The sequence below is a fragment of the Crocodylus porosus genome, unplaced genomic scaffold (genome assembly GCF_001723895.1).
Source record: "Crocodylus porosus isolate Cpor-Errol unplaced genomic scaffold, CroPor_comp1, whole genome shotgun sequence".
In the NCBI taxonomy this organism is placed as follows: domain Eukaryota; kingdom Metazoa; phylum Chordata; order Crocodylia; family Crocodylidae; genus Crocodylus; species Crocodylus porosus.
Window position 1 is genome coordinate 38,510,147 of NW_017728910.1, and position 13,715 is coordinate 38,523,861.

At 44.3% G+C, this 13,715-nt stretch overlaps 1 protein-coding gene across 1 annotated transcript in view; it reads right to left on the minus strand.

Annotated features, from left to right (window-relative positions):
• The window catches only part of ACSL3 (acyl-CoA synthetase long-chain family member 3), a 95,299-nt gene extending 88,092 nt beyond the window's left edge, over positions 1-7,207 (minus strand). The window contains exons 1-2 of the mRNA XM_019533072.1: positions 7,153-7,207; positions 1,531-1,639 (exon numbers count right to left, since the gene is read on the minus strand). The gene's annotated coding sequence lies outside the window, so the exon portion shown is untranslated. The remainder of the gene's footprint in view (positions 1-1,530; positions 1,640-7,152) is intronic.
• Positions 7,208-13,715: the final 6,508 nt, after the last annotated feature.

Below are 13,715 nucleotides of genomic sequence, written 5' to 3' on the forward strand. Positions count from 1 at the left end.
AGCTCTCCCAGGATATGCTGAGACAGTCAAAAGACTCTGATTAACATGTTCTCTCAATTTTATTTTTTATTTGTATTATAGCAGTGTCTGAAAATCCCAGCCAGCATCAAGGCTCACTATGCTAGGTGCCAAAACACTTAATAGAAGTCCCTAACAACCTGAACAACTCACATGCTAAATTGATAAAACAAAAGGTGGGTGAAAAGGACTGGACAGAAACAGGAAAAAAAAACTGTAACATTTCAATTAGCAAAAAACCAAAAACCATAGGAAACAGGCGCTGATTAATTAAAAATCCTTAAATAGGTTAAAGGGCAGGCTAGGTAATCTGTGGAAGAGATTTATGGTCTTAGGCTGTCTTAAAAGAGTACTTAACTCAGATAATCATGTTAGCTGACAGGCTATTGAACTGAATAGTACTTTAGAAGCACCACTTTGCTTGTATTACTCAGTGACACAGACTATGCTATTTTAACACCGGATCTAGCATTCAGATAATAAAAAAATTTTTTATCCAGGGAATTTTATCCGCACTGTAAAACTGAGAATTATCTGTATACAACATAGTCAAGAAGAACTTTGTATTTTGCCTTTAAAGATGAAGGCTTGATTTGCACATGCAAGTATGGAAGAGTCACTTCCTCCGACTTGCCTATGATATTCCTATTAATCTCTAGGGTGCTACTGGGTTTTTTCCTTTTGCACCAGCAATACACTGTTAACTTAGACTTGGTTTGCAATTTACAAGTCTTCTGCAGTACTACCAGTCATTCTTGTTAATGCATTTAACCATTCCTTCTTAAATGTAGTACTTTGCACTTGTCCTTATTGAATTTCATGCTCTCTCTTTTAGACTATTCTTCCAATTTATCAAGGTCAGTTTGAATCCTAATCCTGTCATCTGAAGAGATGTTTCCATTGGTCCAGGTGAAGTATCTAGGCTGATGCTTCCTGAGCCCACTCAGAGGGCACAGCAGTGCAGCTACACAAGGACCTGAGAATAAGTCTGAGGTGTGGAATGCAGCAGAGATGGAGAGAATCAAGGGGATCATGGGCACATGGTGCTTTAGAATACAGGTCCTGAACATGACATACACAATACAAAATAAATTGTCAACTGAAGCTAAATCTTTAAGGAAAAAGAAGCTGCTGCTCTATGCAAAAATACTGCTTTCAGTGTTACAGGAGCGTATTTATACAATACAGCCACTATATAGTTGTACATGATATAGGTCTTGAATGAGCAGCAACCAAATGCCAGAGATGCAAAAAGAAATGAATTGTGGGAGTGAGGTGGCATAGCCTTTTAAGAGTTTGGGAAATGAACTAACAGTTGCCAGGGCTGATTCATCTTAGAATATAACCTCTGATTTGACCCTATACTAATACTAGTCTACTGCTTACTTTCAGAATCAGACTTCTGCTCAGTGAAAAACAGTAATCCCCACAAGAATGCACTTACTAATCGACCAGCTTATCTTGAAACAGCTACACCAAAATAAAAGGTGAAAGTGTAAAGAAAAAAGGAACCTTATGCAACTTTTCATCATGGCAGGTATAGGTGTGACAGCTGGTACCAGATGCGTCACTCTCAACTTATCCAAAAGAAGTTGTTACAGGCAGGAAACAACATTGAAATCTAGAAATGAAAAAACCTAATTACATAAGGCAGTTACAAAAGCATACTGGTTGTACTTTCACCTAATTTGTTCCGTCAGATTTCCAAAGTTACTATATACAAACTAGGCAATTGCCTGGCCAGAACGGGGGGGGAGGGGGGGGGCGGCGGCACAGAGCCCCATGTCCCACCCAACCATTCAGGCCCACTCTTCCATTACCTCCTGCTGCTTGGGATCCATGCCCACTCCTCCCCCCATGCTGGGCCAGGGCCTGCTCCCCACCTTCCGCTTGGGGTCTAGGACTGCTCTTCCATTCCCCACCATGGCAGTAGGGGGAGGACAAGAGCGTGCACAGGCCTGCTCCTTCCTTCCCCACCACCACAGCTGGCCCTGCAAGTGGCAATGACAGAAGGTGGAGAAGGGCAAGCTGAGGCCAGTGCCAGTGTCCTTGCCCTGCCACAGCATCACAACCTCACTCCCCTCCCCTGCACCACCACTGTTACCTCCAAGGAGCAAGGGGGGTGGGGGGGCAGAAGTCCAGCTCTGGTGGCCTCACCCCCCCCCATTCCCACCTACAGGGAGCAGGGCGGGGGAGCGAGGCCAGTGCTGCACCCTGCCTATTCTGCCCTCTCCGTTGCCACCACCTCCAGGGAGCAAGGCAGAGGGGTGAGGCCTCCCTATCGCTCCATCCCCAGTATCCCCACCATCGTGGCAGCAGACTGCCACCTGTTCGAATGCTTCTTCACGCTGTGACTGGCTATTTGTCAGCCAAGCAGAGCACAAATAAAGCATTACACAGACTTAGGCTTTTATAATACTAGAATTACATAATGGCCAAAATTGAATACTCAAGATTTTTTTTCCCTTGTAACAAAGAAATTTACTACCAAGATAAGGAAATTATTAAAAATTCCATACGGTCAGTTTGCTTGACTCAATATATTGCCAGATGTAACACATATGGGATACAAATTAGAGTGCAAACCAAGAAAAAGGGACTAAGGCAGGCATAATACAGCCCATGGGGCCCCTAAAAAACTTAGAAAATTGTTATCTGCTCATGGCTGCCTGTCTAAACTGATGAGATGCCGGCAGCAGCAGGACCCAGGAGGAGCCACCAGCAGGACTCAGGAGCAGCAAGATCCACTGGCAGCAGCAGCTGCAAGGCCCTCCTAGCCCCATCCTATTCCTATGGTTTCCAGCTGGCTCCTACTGTGTTCTGCAGTCCTGGCCATGCAGCTGGGAACCGTGTTCTGCTGGAGTGGCAGATGGATGGGCAGGGGGGAAGGGCGGGGAGAAGCAGTGGTGGTGGGCAGGAAGTATGGAAATAGTGGTGACAGCAGCAGCAGGTCAGGGAGGAGTGGCAGCAAGGGGGCAGGAATGCAGAACCAGTGCCAGTGCCCCAGGGCCAGCAGAGGCATACCTACCCACACCCCACATAGGCATACCCACATGCTCCCCTACCCCATACCCAACACACCCCCTAAACACCATAGCTACCCACACCCCCCACAAACCCCACACACCCATACTCTCCCCCACACACACACCTACACACACCCACAGCACCCCACAAACCTATACCTTCCCAACCCCCCCCCCCACAATATACAAAAGTAAGATTTCATTTTAAGCTATTATACAATTACCTTTATGTAGACTAAACAAAAGCATGTAAAATCAGGACAAACTTTTTTTTTTTAAATCAAAAGTGTATGTTGTAGTAGACATTTGATTTTTAGAATACAATTTGATTTCTTTTGCCAGTTCCAAGATGGCAACCCCATTTGTTGAAAGAAGTCCTTCCAGGAACAAGAGGAGGGACTTTCAGTAGCAAAAGTCAGGAGTTAGGGAGGCAGGACTTTCAATATCATGACCAATATGGTTAGGGGGCAGGGCATCAAGGGGCAGAGCTACCCATGCAGCTCTTTGACAGCTCGCCAAAACTTGTTAAGCAGCCCTTCAGCCAAAATAATTGCCTGCTCCTGGGCTAAGGGAATCTTGGTTTCCAACTAATTCTCCAGAGGGAGGTTTAAAAATCAGGCAGAAAGTGATGCATTTCAAGGCCCAAGTTGACTAAAATAAAGAAAAAAAAAATGGTACAACTACTATATTTACTGGAATCCAAGACATTTTTTTTTCCCCTTCTAATTAACAGCAAGGTGGAGGAAAGCCTTGTCTTGGATTTGAGTACTAACTGGAGCAGGAGGCTACTGTAGCTCCAAGCCTAGGGCAAAACTGGGGCCAAGCTGCCATCTGCCCCAGCACAGGGTGGCTCATGCTGCAGGAAAATCACAGGGAAAACCATACAGTAAATGCAGAACACCTGGGGAAGGCTGCATAGCCTGGGGGGTGAAGTGGGCAGGCAAGGGGAACCACCCATAGTGTGTGGCTTAGGGAAAGAACAGGGAAGACCACACAGGCTGTCCTCACCAACACTTTACCCAGACCCTGCCCTGCCCACCCAGAGCTACTGCCACTGTGTCTGCCTGCCTGGGCCAAGCCTGGGGCTGCAACTGCTGCCACTGACTACCCTGGAATGAGGCCCTTCTGTAAGGGCCACAGAACATAAGGTCAAGTGGCCAGGGGATGGGGGGGCGGGAAACAGGCATAGGCACAGAGGGGGTAGAGAGTAGGAATCAAGCCACCTGCCCCTCTACCAGTGTTTTTTCTCTGCCTCAGCAGTATGGAGGGAAGAATGAAGATAGCCCCCAATAATGAGATTCTTTATATGGAAAATTACAATAGAATCTACTTATGGGAAGGGGAGGGTTATCTTAAAAATCCACGTAGTCTTGGACTTGTGTAAATACAATTTAAAATCACATCAATCCAAGCAATCTAACTGAAAAAACACTCATCTATGCTTACAAAATATGTCACTGATCTTTTGGTTTGTTTTGTTTTCATCTTGTTCAGGAAAAAATGGACAGTGTTACTTCATCCCAGTTATATCACTAAAGACTTATAATAAGAGCCACAAACAGGTATAGTTGTGTCCCTTGCTCATCCTGAGAAAATACTATAGTAGTTCGGAAAAAAAAAAAAATTACAAAAAAAATAAAATAAAAAACAAACCACAAAAAACTCCAAAAAGGGAAGCAACACACACCACCACCACCACCACCATACATGAACATATTTTTGGACAGCACCAACTGATTCCACTGGAGCTACACCAATTTACTTCAGCTGAGAATAGGGCCCACCAAATTTATCATCTGCATCACTCTCAAACCTCAAAAAAATTTCTGCTGCCTGTTTGAAAAACATCCTGTCAGGTGCAAATCTCAATACTGAAGTCATTATGTTGTCACAAAGCTGATAACAGTAAATAGTCCTTTTGGTAACACATTTCACTTTGGGAACTAGCATGAACAAAGCCATGCTGACAAAACGAGTTTCTGCTGGTGTAAACTGCATTTACATAAGGGCTTTTAAGAACTAAGTCACCACTTTCTTACTCTTAGTATAAGAGTTTCTACAAGTGCAAAGTGAACAAGAAACACTACCATTCTGGTGTGGTAGAGTACTGCACCCTCTATACTGTGGGGTAAGTAACTACATAGATACAGAAAAACAATGGAGTAAATTGGGGCAAAGATATGTGAAGACCTTTATACCATCAGTAGATGTTAGGCAACCACAAATATTAAGAAAATAAGAATCATTTTAAAAAAACACACTTCCAAAAGTTTCATTTAAATTTATGTACACTTTTTTCTTTTTTTTACATTTAAGTACATGTCAGATGTAGGCATGCAAAATAAAATAGGTAACATTAAACCCAACTACAAAAATGCAAGGCTATGCTGCCCCACAATATGCCCCATTGTAATACATAATAACAGTGCTCGTGCTTCCTTCTTGATCACAAACAAAGTCATGAAAGACCAGAAGTCTGGAAAACATAAATGTAATGGTCTCATATTCAATTTACTGCCTTACTCTCAGTCAATTAAATTTTTTATTTAGAAGGTTGTATTTCATTGAAGAAATATTTCTAAGGAAAACTTCATAGCAGTAATCATATGTTGACCTTACTTCAATAAACATCTATGTTTTATTTACTCTTAAACTCTACAACCTGAACCTATATATTCAGCAACTGCAGACTGTTCAGAAGGGTGCAGGTTTGGTTGTAAATTGTGGATAATGATCAGACTTGTAGAATTTTCAGACATCTGTAGAAATAAATCTTTCCTACCAAAGTATTTCAGCTTATGATCTACTTGTTCTAAGTATTCATTATTCCTGCTATATCACTGGTTACACAACTCACTCAGCTTTCTCTGAATAGATGACCCAAGATTTCAAGATGGCCAAACCCAAAGTTCATGTCATATTGGCAAACAGATAGATTCCTGAATATTCATCACATTTTAAGATCCAGTAAATCTTTTGACCAAAACTTTTTTTTATGAATATTCAGAAAAAAGTAGATAAGAAGAGGCTCTAAACACAGGTTTCATTTGCAAACAGTATCTAAAGTTTTGTGGGGAGGGAAGGTTGATGGGGGTGAAAAGGAGGCATGTTAACACTACAGCTGGGTTTTTTTTAAAACAAAAGCATCCAAGAAAATGAACAAGCCTTGTGACACAGAAACTTAAAATGTAAAGTTTGTCTCTAAAAGTTCTCATTTATAGGGATTTCCTTTTTTCCTTTTAAATTACAGCACTTCATTCTAGTCTATTTCAGCTGGAATCCACTAGTTGAGGTGTCAGACACTACTTATTTGATTCCTAAAAAGTACTTTTTACCAAGATGTTTCCTAAAGAGATAGAGAAATTGGTATTATTCTGATCTTTGGTGGGAAAGGAATGGTTCTAATATTAGGAATAGTTATTATTAGTCAAACTGGTTTTTACAGAACTCCAGTTATAAAATTCATATGGACAACTACATTGAGTTAAGCCCAATAAGTTGTCACTAGGATGCTTTAAAACTTAGCCCCCTAAAAAAAAAAAAAAAAAAAAAAAAAAAAAAAAAAAAAAAAACAAAAAAAAAAAAAAAAAAAAAAAAAAAAAAATGGAGTCTGGCATTTTGAGGTGGGTTAGGGACTGTGGAACAGACTACTGCTGTCAGGGGTCTGAAGCTCACAGTAAGGTTCAAAGGCTTTTGAGTTGCTCATCGGCAGAGTGAGTAACAGGAGCAGGCCCCTCACCCAGTGTTTTGGCACTGCTCCTCTACCATCCACATCTCCCAGGCAGTCCCATCAGCACAGGGAAAGACAAAAGTAACATCTCAGTGAGGAAACTCCAGGAGGCAGGAGTTGGGCTCTGGTCTGAGAGACTTCCCATGGGAAGAATCCCAGGTCCCCAAATAAATCAGTCAGCTCCGTGCAGATGCCGGGTCTTGAAAACGAGTCAAGCGGGGGGCCGCTGGGAAACCGGAGAGCCCCTGCGCTGAGCAGAAGCGGCTTCAGCCGGAATAACAAAACCCGTCTGGAGGAAACAGCGAGATCTCCGCGTGGCCGTTTGGGGGCCCCAGGGCAGTCATCCCTCTCTCCGCGCCCGACTCGGGCTTCCCTTACCTGCGCCCCCGCCCCGCGGCCGCTCCGCCGGCAACACGCTCTGCCATTCACCCGCCGGGCGCGGGGCGGCGTCTCCGTAGCAACGGGAAATCCGCTTTGTGACGCGTTCGCGCGAGGCCACCCCCCCGCGTGCAGCCAGACACCCCGCTCGTACTGCGGCGGCGCGGCTCGGCCCGGCCTCCCGCTTCCCCGCGCCTCTCTCCGGCTCCAGTGACTGAGAGAACCGCGCCGATTTCGGGACCTGAAGAGCGAGGCAATGGCTCGATGAGCACACCGCAAAACCCTTCCACGAGCTCTGCTCTCCCTGCCGGTTTAGATGAAGAGGGGCTCTCCCCTGTTGGAAAGTTCTCTCTGTGTTCAGACTTCAGAAAATGTGTCTTGGTATTCCCACCCCCTCCCTACCAGTGTTGCAACGTTCCCCAAACTATCAAACGTGGGAGCAGGGCTGGACACGGCCATGGGCGAACCGGGGGCCCAGACAGAAAGGGGGGCCGAAAATGATAATATTTATTATCAGCACAATCGCTGAGGAAGGGCGGCCAGATACTAAAAGTTCACCGGGAGCCACCAGAAGTCTAGGTGCGTGCGTGCTGCTTGGGAGGTAGGTTGGCTGCCCAAGTCACCTTCAGTTGGCCATAAACTATTAGAGCTACAGGGTAAGAATGCCTGGTGTAACCACCAGCTTTATTTGCTGTTCAGGAAACTATCTGGGTTTCACTGTCCTGCCCAACTTGGCACATGCTGATCCTGGAGTGGAAATACTTCTTTTATTAGTCTCCAAAGGGGGGGGGGGGAACCCACACAGAGGAAAGAGCAAAAATCCCACCCACTAATTTAGTTTTCCCTCAAAACAGTGGAAAAAAGTCCTGCACAAAACCTCTAATAAATGGGGAAGAAGTCTGGAGAATAATTATAACCATCCCCCCTTTCCCCAAGGTTGTAAGCAAGCATTAAAAAGCAAAAACTTAACTTTAAACTTTAAAAAAAAAAAAAAAAAAAAAAATCACTAAAACACACCACTCTCCTAATACCCCCACAATTCAGCTGAATGGTATCATTACTACAGTACATACTTGGTTATCTGATCTTGTGAATCATGGGCATTTATATTCCTAGCACAGCTAATATTACACTACCCTTGAAAGGCTTTCATGCAACCCCCAGGATGTTGCAGCAACCTGATTGAGAATCACTAATAGAAACTTCATCCCCAGCATGGGCAGGTGCAGGATTTATTACCAAGAGTCAGTGGACAGTGCTAGTAACACCTGCACCCACAACTGCTACCCAAAGCCCAGCTGCTCCAGTAACCTATATAATCCAAGGCTATCCAGTACCACCTGGCTTCAGGGAATAGTGTAAGACCCCCTACCCAATGGATAAATCTGTTCCACATACGCAGTCTCACCCTGTTGTTAGAGACCACCTAAGTGCCCCACTACTGACTTTATAAGGAGACTGCATTCCACTTACCATCAATTTCAAAGCTTCTGAAGTGGCCCTGATATTACTACAGTCTGTCTATTTCAAGCCTGTTACTACAAACAAAAGATGCTCTGCTCTAAGAAACAAGGTAAGGAGCCTTAAAAAGGTGCAAAACACTTACTGCAGCTGTCTTGTAGTTAGTAAGTACTGTTTATACTGAGTTTGGATAAGTGCATGCTCCAAGCAGATCAACTACTTTCTATTCCCAAATCTCTGCACTTAAAATGGGAGTACACTGTACTTCATGTACAACATTACTAAGATCCACCAATGCCGTATTTTAAAAGGTTTTCTTCAGACTGAGTTAGAACTTTTTTTTTTTTTTTTTTTTTTAAACTGAAGCATTACATTTTGTATACTTTGATGAATAAGCCCTGCTACTACTACCACCACCCTTACAACAAACACACCCTTTTTCAATCATGGAGATCCAAACATTGTACAAAGAAAGCCAGCATCATTAAAATGGAGCTACAGAAAGGTGAACTAACTTGCCCAAAGTCATTCAGCAGATCAGGGCCAAGGCAGAAAAAGAACCCAGCCCTTGTAAGTTTGTCTTCTGCTCTGCCCATTCTGCCACTGCTTCATGAATAAGTCTTATTCATTGCTGATTAGCTGGGTGCATGGATTTATCAAGTGTAGCCAACTCATCCCCCTTAACTTTCTCATAGAAATATATAGTTATCCAAACACTTTGAAGTATAAAACAAAACAGCATCTACAGGTACCTCTGAAGCATAAAATTAGTAACATTGGGTAAGACAGTCAAGCATAGTTGGTAGTAGTTGGTAGGGTAGGGTCAGAAGGAATCTGATCATCAAGTCTGACCCCCTGCCATGGTGTCTATCCAGCCTCCTTTTGAAGACCCCCAGGTTAGGAGCCAGCACCACTTCCCTTGGAAGTTGGTTCCAGATCCTAGCCACCCTGACAGGGAAGTAGCACTTCCTGATATCTAGCCTGAATCTACTCTCCATCAACTTATGGTCATTATTCCTTGTTACTCCCAGTAGTGCTTGGGGGAACAGGGACTCTCCCATTGCCTGCTGGTCTCCCTTGGTCAGTTTCTGGCCACCAGATCCCCTCTCAGCCTCCTCTTGTGGAGGCTGAACAGGTTCAGGTCCCGTAGCCTCTCCTCGTAGGGCCTGCCCTGCTGCCCCTGGATCATATTAGTGGCTCTCCTCTGGACCCTCTCAATGCTGGCCACATCCCTCTGAAGTGTGGCACCCAGAATTGGATGCAGTACTCCAACTGCAGCCTGACCAATGTTGCATAGAGGGGGAGGATCACCTCTTTGGACCCACTCGTGATGCAGCTGTGGATGCATGACAAGGTGCAGTTAGTCTTCCTGACTGCATCCCCACATTAGCAGCCCATGTTCATCTTGGAGTCTATAATGACTCCAAGATCCTTTTCTGCCTCTGTGCAGACAAGAAGGGAGTTCCCTAGCCTGTAGATATGCTGCTGGTTTTTTCTTCCTTATCAGTATTGAATCCCATTTTATCCTCATTCACCCACCCCTGTAACCTGTCCAGATCCAACTGCAGCCCGTCCCTCCCTTCTAGCATGCCCACTTCTCCCCACATCTTAGTGTCATCTGCGAATTTGAACAAGGTGTTTTTCACCCCCTTGTCCAAGTCACTGACGAAGATGTTGACCAAGCCCTGGGGGACCCCGCTGCCCACATCCCTCCAGGTCAAAAATGACCCAATCCACCACCACTCTCTGGGTGCGGTCCTCCAGCCAATTGATGACTCATCCAACTGTGTAGGCATTGACCCCACAGTCACCTAATTTTTTAATGAGGATGGGATGAGAGACAGTGTCAAAGCCTTCCTGAAGTCCAGAAAGGCCACATCCACAGCAACACCTGCAGCCAAGGCTTTTGTGACCTGGTCATAGAAGGCCACCAGGTTGGTCTGACAGGACCTGCCTCTACTGAACCCATGTTGGTTGCCCCTAAGCATAATCTCCCCTGCTGGTCCCTTGCAGATGTGCACCTGGATAATTTTCTCCAAGAGCTTCCCCAGGACTGAGGTAAGACTAATAGGCCTATAATTTCTTGGGTCCTCCTTCCTCCCTTTTTTGAAAATGGGGACCACATTGGCCCTTTTTCAGTCCTCTGGCACCACACCAGAGCACCATGAGTGCTCATAAAGCTGTGCCAGGAGTCCCACAATGACCTCTGCTAATTCCCTCAGCACTCTGGGGTGGAGATTGTCAGGACCTGCTGATTTGAACATGATTTGAAGCAGGACCTCCTGATTTGAAGCAACTCCAGAAAAATTATCATCTAAACTTTGGAAGGCTTTGAGGAGCTCGTTCCAGTTACCTACAGGTTAAGTTTTATACCTCCATGTTCATAAGGCTGAGAAATACATATATATATTCAATCTAAGGGAGGGGGAAACAAACAGTCAATATTAAACACCATTTTTAGGAGGGAATTTTACTGTTTGAGAAACCTTTTAAAATGTCAAGTTTTCACATTAAGGGATCCGTAGTCTAACTGCTCATATCCTTGACATACAGTATGTACAAAAAATGTACTGTAGCAGTAAAACAGCTATGCAAATAATGCAACACACAAGGGACTCTAACAGGAAGCTAGAAGGTTCCTATTACTCGAGAAAACTGTAGCAGGGTGAGCTGACTCAGGGAAAATGAGCAGCTAAGGAACTAGCTACCTGCTAGCTGAGTTGTAGACAAAAGCCAGCAAATGACATGCATAAGGGACAACCAGCCAGGCTGCTCAGGGGCTAAGAGCTGCAAAAAACAGCTAAGCAGCAGGCAGGGCCTTAGGGTCACAATGAGCACACCTGTGATGATGACTGCTGAGCCAGGTGACCAGAAGCAGGCAGGCCTTAAGTATATAAGCTCAGGGCCTGTGCCTACACATGCACTCTGGACCTGAGGCTCAGAGAAAAGAGTTCCAGAGCAAGAAGGGCCAGGAGAGCTCCTACCTTGCCAGGAGTGCTACCTTGGGGGAAGCAAACAAAATGCTACTTCCTCACAGAAGAAGATGACCCAGGATAAGGGGAATCCTTGTACAGATAAGTACTCACTGTTTACAGCTGGACCCAGAGTGGGTTCATTAGTGTTACAGCCAGAGGCCTTATTCCTTTGTTATAGTTCATACGTGTGGCAAGGGGTGATTTTGGAAGCCCCAGAGGTACCCAAGGGACATGTGACAGTTTTGAGCCCAGCCAGGGCACTGACAGTCAGCACTTGTAAAGGGATGAAGCCAAAGCTTGAGAAAGTCAGAGCAAGTAGTAGCTAAGCAGGGTTAGGATCCCAGTGCCCAAGAGGGGTGGAGATAGGGCCAAAGGCCCATAGTCATAGGGATGTGGAACAGCACCCGAGGGGTGAGGATCAGGGTCAGGGACCCAAAGCCCAAGAGGGACTAAGCCAGAGCCCAATAGGATGGGGTCCTATTGGGCTAGGGCTGGAGTCCAGAAGCTGGGATCAATACAGTAGGTCTGAGCTAAGCAGCCAGCAAGGGAAAAGGGGCAGAAGCTAAGTAGGCCGACAAGGGAAACTGGTTGGACAGGCAGCAGCCATGAGGCTAAAAAGGGGAGATGAGGAAGCCATGAAACTGTCCTTAAAGCAATGAGTAATTAAGCCATAGCCAGTGAGAGGATGAAGTCATGCTCAGGGATCCCTAGGGCAGCCTCTCTTTTACAAGTACATATTTACACCAAGATATGGCACACAAGCAGAGACACAACAAGAAAATACTTTCTGATGCATATATATTATAATAGGGATGCTGAGTCTGTTCCAAGTAAATTACTTGGCTATGAATCCTTGCAAAGAACAAAATGAATGGAAGCAAAGTGAAAAGCTACTGCCAATAAAATATATCACAGGAAAAGTTGCAGAGCAGGGGTAGTGAACAAAATAAAATGACTCATAATCCCCAGTCCTCTAACTATACCACAGGTAGAATGGTTGTCCAAGAACCAATACAGCCTCTTGGAAACCCCGAAGTTTTCTAATGATCTGAGATCAGATCTTCTAGGTATTTCCACCAGGAGGCAGACTCTGCTTTCAGATAAGCAAGGGGAAGAAAGAAAAAAAAAAAACCAAACACACACACACACACCACCATAAACCAACCCACATAACAGCTTGATCCTCTATAATACAACTCTTTTTTTTCTTTTATTTCTCTGAAATGTTATTCCCCTCTTTTAGAAGCTTCAAGGAAGCAGTACTTGTAGTCAACTTAACATGGTAAGGGTCAGGATAGTCTGTTGCTTTCAAGTGACAAATGGGTGAAAGGAATGGGTCAATACACAAACTGACAACATACAGCAGCAGAGTATCTACTTACATCTTGAAAAGCAAAGACTGCAATACAGTTTCAGAAGCATAAATTAGCCTTGAAGGACTTCAAGTTGGAACATAATTCTACTAAAGTTTCATCTGAAGCTTTGAAGGGCTTGTAGTCTTCAAAGCAAACAATGAACATTTATATAAAAAGGATTTTCATTTATCTCTAGGCAAATTACAGCTTCCACAAGAGTAATAAATAACCATTTCTTTTCTTGAAGTTATGCATTTAAGAAAATACCTGCCTGTCCCACTCCAAAATCTTGTACCAGCAGGGATATCAGTGGATCCTGGAAATCTGCAGATCTAACCATCCACTTAACAACATTTTTCAGTCTGTAGAGAAGTGTTGAGGTTAAGAATTTTCACTGCATGCATGCAGTAAGATGGTTGTACATTTTTTGCTTTTATGGTGTGTCTCAAACAAACTCAAATAAAACACACCAGCAATAGCCCTGATGTCAAAAGAAACAAAGCTAGGAACAAATTCCTTTAATAAATTTCAGATAAAACGTTAGTTTGCAGAAAAGAACATCATGAGGGAAAATACTAACTGAATGAGTGATTAAGAAGGAACTTCTTAGCCAGTTGCTGAAAGGAATTAGGGCATCCATACCACTGATGTGCCATTCTGTTGAGGCCTCATATCAAAATTCAAAAAATCAAAACTGTCAACTGGAAGTTCTCAGATGAGAATCACTGCTTTAACCTTTGTCACAACAGAGGTCCTGCTGCACCCTGGGCAT